Genomic DNA, 6,077 nt, shown 5'->3' with positions numbered 1-6,077 from the left:
ACTCACTCTGTAGACCAGGCTGGCCTCGAACTCAGAGATTTGCCTACCTCTGCCTTCCAAGTGCTGGGGTTAAAGGCACGTACCATGACCCAGTGATTCTTTGTTGTTTTAAACTTCCTTTTCCTCTGTGGGTCACAGCTACCTGATCTTAGAAATTATGATCATAAAATAAAGCATACATCCTGGACCATGGTGGTTGTTGCTCAATAAAATTGTGGTTCAGCTTTCCTCAAAGGCACTTTGTGAGTTTTTCTGTCTCGCAGAGAAAAGTAGCTACAGGCTTCTTTCTTTCTTAGACAAGGGGGAGGAGTGTGCAAAGATCCATCTAAGAAACAAGTGACTGTTCAGGTCAAGAACCCTCATGTAAAGATGGAGGCCACATCCATTGTCTGCCAGCCAGAGGGAATACACACACACACACACACACACACACACACACACACACACACACACACATATATATATATTTCTCCATATATATGTAATTTGGCTGGTTTCCTTATACACTGTGTGGCCTGAGGCAAGCTTATCTATCTCTTGGAGATCTTGGTCATACTATCTGTAGGATAAAAACCACAGTGCAGCCTCAGCCTCAGGTGGTGCATGTACAGTTTAAGTGAGATACACTATGACTATAACTCCATACTAATACACTAGTACCAAAGTGTAAGGATTTAGCCAAATGGCTGCAAGGGGACAGCTCTATGTTCCATGCTAGTGGAAAGCTCTCCTGTCCCAGTGAACGCTCTCTCAGTGGATCTGAATGGCAGTGTAGGGTATGGTTAAGGCCCAGTCTGAGACAAACCCAACCAATGTCTGTTCAAAGGGCTTTTGAAATCTTTAGACGCATTCTGTAGGGAAAAAAATCACTAGTGATATATCTTCCTATCACAAGTGACAGACGCAATTGTAAGCAGGACTTCTGAAGAGGATCAACTTTAGGCCATGAATAAGAACTTTCCAGAAGAAAGAGAGTCATGTGTTTGAAGTTATAAATCCATCCCTCCATTTCCCTTTTCCATCCCTTCTGTGTCTCCTTCACTTCTTTCTGTGGCATGGAGTAACGTATCCTGGGATGGGCTTATAAATAACATTGAACCACATACACAGAAAAATGTTGATACTCTGGAAATGGATGTCTGGTAATGTAGAAGATGGCTCCAGGGAGACCCAGGCACTCACACTAAAGGTAAATATGAACAATTTGGTATTTTATGAACTGTGAGTACAGGAAAACCATTCCTGAAACAGTATATGACGGCATGTACTCTGTGACTCAAACATATTTTTGAATAGTCATATTTTCATTTCACTGTCAATGGATGTTTAACTATTTCATCTACTGCCTTCCATGCTTGTGTGCTAAAACTGGGAAGACCACCTTCTGGGTTCCAAGCCCTAGAGACTCAGGAATGATTGGTTTTTCTCTCAGCCCCACTTCTCAGGTCAGCTTTGTTCTCTCCTTACCGTGGGAGAACACTGTCTGGGCTCTCCTGGTTATGTCTTGGGGAAGCAGCTCCCGTCTCTCCCATTTCACCTCAGCTTTCAATTTACTTGTGGAAGGCATAGATGATAAGATTGTCACTCCTGAGCAAGTCTTTCTTCATAATGTCCCAGGAAGGTGATCCAGACAGACACAGGTTAGGTTGGGTCTCATCCCTGGACTGTTCAGCTTTGACCAGAGTCACATATTACAGGTCCCAGGACCTGTCCCTCTTGACTTGTATGTGACTAGCAACACAGTGGACATTATTAGAGACCTAGCATTTTGACAGGGGTGGGAGGAACTAACATTTACAGGGACTTGCATATGGCAGGAGATGGGAGGATTTTGGGCAGTGAATAACATATGAGGATGTGAATTTGGTTTTCCTGTGAGGAATGACACCATTGGCAAAGAATATGAATAGACTTTCAGAAGAGTGAATGAGAGGGACCAGGGAACCTTCCAGATCCTGAAGAGTTTTGTAATAGACAGTGATGGCCAGCAGTGAAACTATGCTTCCTGTCAGTCTTCTAGGAATGGATACAGAAGCTGGAGGCAGCAGAAGGAAGAGGGGGCAGTTGGTGGATGAATTCTGAGAAGAGATGAACACACTGTGTAGCTGGTGGGTGGTTTCCTGTCCTGCATGCCAGCAGACAGGTCCTGCTTCCTGTTTGTGGAAAAAGATTCTCTCTGGAGTCAGACAGACATAGAGTCTCTGACAAGACTTAGTGGTGACATGGCTGGATAAAACGTGAGGACTCATGAGTCACCCTGGCTGGCGCTGTCTGCTGAGTGTGTGGGCACAGATGCAAACACACGCCAACACACACCTTACATGAGGGAAGGCCCACTGGTTAACAATGACTCAACAGAGGTGGTACAGAGAAACCCCATGACTCACAAGTTCAGATTCTGCAGTTTCTTCCCAGGCTCATCTTGTGGTTAGAGGACAAGTGACTCGCAGAGTGACCACCTCTGAGGGCCACTTTCTCCACGTGTTGTCTTTAATTCTCCCTGTCAGTTCAGCCTCTTAAGACTTCTGTGCTGGAGATTAGGCCAGCCATATTGGGGTCTTAGCCTGCTAGTCATTTTCTCTGAGATATCTGTTGTGAGCTTCTTTATTCTAATTGTTCATCCATAACTTTTATTTTTTACTTATTTTTTATTAGATATTTTCTTTATTTACATTTCAAATGATATCCCCTTTCCTGGTTTTCCCTCTGAAAAAAAAAGACCCTGTTCCCTCCCCCGTCCCCCTGCTTACCAACCCACCCTCTCCCACTTCCTGGCCCTGGCATTCCCCTACACTGGGGCATAGAACCTTCACAGGACCAAGGGCCTCTCCTCCCATTGATCAGAGCTCCCAGGGACTAAATCACCAACCAAAGAGTACACATGGTGGGACTCATAGCTCCAGTTGCATATGTAGCAGAAGATGGCCTAGTTGGTCATCCAAAACTTTTAAATCCTCCTCCACTGCATACGGGTGCCTGCTTGAGAAGTGATAGAGTGATTCAAAGCCACCTCTGAGGACTGTCTCTCATTTGCTTTATGTAGAATTTGTTTCTGTTGGAGACTCTTCAGACCTCTGCCTTCACGTGTGCATGCATGTGTGCATGTACCTGTGTGTATTTCTAGGGCAACAGTGTGGCACTGACAGGGGAATACGGCCCAGAAAGTCTTGGACCTTCACTCTCACTTACTAACCATGCTGAGCCTTGGGCGGATATTTGACTGTCATTTTCTCATTTGTAAAATGGGTGATAGAAGAATAAATGTGACATTTCTGTGACATCTCTGTCTGGAACATCACACACCAAGTTGTGCTGATTGAATTGGCATGATTTCTGAGGATCCTGGTTTGGATGGTGTTTCTACACAATATATGAACAGGGCCATGACTGCTTGCCTATGAATGCCTCTCCAGAAAGGCATCATTTCCCTCGTTCCCTTAACGTGATTCCAGCTGACTGGCTTACGGTTCTGAATATTGGATACAGGTTGGTCTCTGCAGGAGGGTCCCTGGGATGAAGGATTGTGGACTACATGCGTGTTTCCTCCACCTTTCTTGGAGTTTAAGACTCCATGTTTTGAACCTCACTGTGATCCTGCAGAAACTGGCATAGCATGTGTTTGTTGTTCATCCAGGATCTCACCTGGGACTGGAGAGAGTGTAAAGTTACTCTTGCCAGAGCCACACTACCTTTGTACACTCGGCTTCCTCCCCCCTCCTCCCCGGCACTCCCCCCTGAGCCACACTGCCTTTGTATACTCGGCCTCCTCCCCTCTCCTCCCCGGCACTCCCCCCTCCCCAAGCGGTCTTCTCACCTGTGGAGCAAACCTAGTCATGCTTTAGCAGGATGCTTATTGCAAAGTGTTCTCCGGCCATTCTCAGCGAATCCCATCGCTCCCTTCTCTGCGTACCCCAGCCCTGTGCTGGTACCCGTTATGTGTGTGCTAAGCTCCTGTTATGTGCTGCTTTTTGGGACTTCCCGAGGCTGTCCATCTTCATCGGCCCCCCTGCTGGTCCTATTTTCTGCACTGTAAACTCCATTCTTTTGGTTCCCAAGGGCCCTCTACTTTCTCTGGCTCCAAGCTTGCATACATGTCAGTCCCTCTTCTGACAGCCCTGCAGACGATTCCTGTCTCCTGTGTCCTTGGCCTCAGCCTGTATGGAGAGCATCTAGGGGGAAAACGTTCCCAAGCATGTGCGTCTAGGTGGTCCTCCTGCGGATTCTGTGGCCCTTCTCTTAGTGCCTGTCACATCTCTGCTGCTGTATCACCTGCCTGGCTGGACCGTGTGTGAGGGAATGGGCCTTGTGGCTTGCAATGTGCTACAGTTCAGATTCTGCACCAGCCTATAGTAGCCATTTGTCACATCAATTTTCACATTTGTTGGTTTCCCTCCTTGGGGAGGGAGCTAGCTGATCTCCATGCCAAGCCTGTCTCCATTGTCATCATGGGCTATGACATTTCTTATACAGGCTGACCTACTCCTTGGACTCCTAGGCCCAACAGCAAACTCCAAACTTTTTTTTTTTTTTTTTTTGCCATCAAATTTCTTTTTTTAGCATGAGAGAAGGAAGAAGCTGGCAGAAGTCCCAGGGACCTGGCTCCTTGCAGATTGCAAAGGCTGCTCCAACTCTGGCAGGTGGTCCTGCATGCCTTCCCTTCTCCTGCCTTCCCTCTACCCTGCCCCTCCCCCACCCTCCCCAGCCGAGCAGTTCCTGGCAGTTAATGTTTTTGAGCTTTTCTGAAGGCTGAGAGCAGCACCCTGACTGCGATTGAGAGTGTGGATCAGTTCTGTCCAGGCATGGGCCTGCTGTGGTTAGTAACTGCTCCCTCAAATCTGCTCACTGCCAATCTGACTCCACCTTCTTCATTTGATCAATGAGTGCTGGGGTCAATGGGAGTTGCCCCATGGGTTCCTGGCTCATTTATTAAAAATGTGGAACAATTTAAGCGCTTGCTGCACTGACTGCAAGGCCCCTGTGCACATGTTTTCAGCAGGCTGGGGGAGGGGGGGGTGCGGCTTCGAGGTCAAGTTTCAGATGCAATTAATTCAGTGTAAAGGTGAGCTTGCCAGGTTTGGAAGAAAGAAAAACTGACAGCTGATTTATGATCTGGCTTTTAAACAAATCACCCCTAAAACCTAGCTCTTTTCATGATGGCAAGGGCTCAATTTGTATTCAAGCATCATCCCTGGACACTTGAGTGCTACCTTGTAGTCAACAGCTGGTAGAAAGAGATGGGACCCCACAGGCCTCCCATAATACAGTACAAAAGACATGGTGTTGTGTCCGGTTCTCTCTCTAACTCCTCAAGGGCAAAATATACTGCTGATACCAAGATGTGAGTTCTTGTCTTTGGGGTGGCAGGTGGTTGGGTTTGAGGGGGCATCTACTGACAAACTGTCCTTTGCCTCTGTGACCTGGTATGGCTTCTGCCCCAGAACTCAATGAATGGGATCAGGGAAAGTAGATGACAAGCCTAGGGATGAAGCTGGGCTATGGTTTTGGGGAAAACACCTGCAATCTTGGTTGGGTCCTTTCTCTAACTGGTGGACTTCACTTTCCTGTGCACAGGACAGGAAATAGAAAGCAAGCATCAGTGGGATGAACGGACAACATGACTCAAGCCTGCTGATGGATTTCCGGGAAGGCCTGACTTCCAGGTATCTTGGCCTCTAATGACAGACTGTCTTGGTTTTCTTTGTGTTCCAAATATGGAATGGAACATGTGGCTCTCATCCAGGCACCCAGAGCCTCAGGTGGCACCCTCTCTGTGGCAGAGCAGGGAGTGGCCACCGGACAAGACTCCATGGCTTCAGTAGGTTTTTGTTCTCCCTGCCTCCAGCCGAGCAACAATGACTCAGAGACAGAGAGAAAGTGGAGTTGTTTCAAAAAGCCAGATGTGTCACCACCCACTAGGGCTCCAAATTAGCGGTCAACTGGGGCAGTGGGTGGCTGAAGCTGGGAGGGAGGCATCTATGTCGGCAAGTGGGTGGTCAAGACATAGTCAAGGGGCTCCAGAAAAGGAACAGCCATTGTAAAAGGGACCTTACTGTGAAGGATTTCTGCCCCACAGTGCA

The 6,077-nt window shown here is 47.5% G+C and overlaps 1 long non-coding RNA gene across 1 annotated transcript in view; it reads left to right on the top strand.

The window, feature by feature from the left end:
* LOC116093522 overlaps positions 1-5,643 on the top strand; it is a 79,161-nt gene extending 73,518 nt beyond the window's left edge. The window contains exon 4 of the long non-coding RNA XR_004119736.1: positions 5,572-5,643. This is a non-coding gene — a long non-coding RNA (uncharacterized LOC116093522). The remainder of the gene's footprint in view (positions 1-5,571) is intronic.
* The last annotated feature ends 434 nt before the right edge of the window (positions 5,644-6,077 follow it).

This window comes from Mastomys coucha, unplaced genomic scaffold, assembly GCF_008632895.1.
Source record: "Mastomys coucha isolate ucsf_1 unplaced genomic scaffold, UCSF_Mcou_1 pScaffold16, whole genome shotgun sequence".
NCBI classification, from domain to species: Eukaryota; Metazoa; Chordata; class Mammalia; order Rodentia; family Muridae; genus Mastomys; species Mastomys coucha.
Note: the sequence above shows the minus strand (reverse complement) of the source record. Positions and strands in the feature narration are given on the sequence as shown.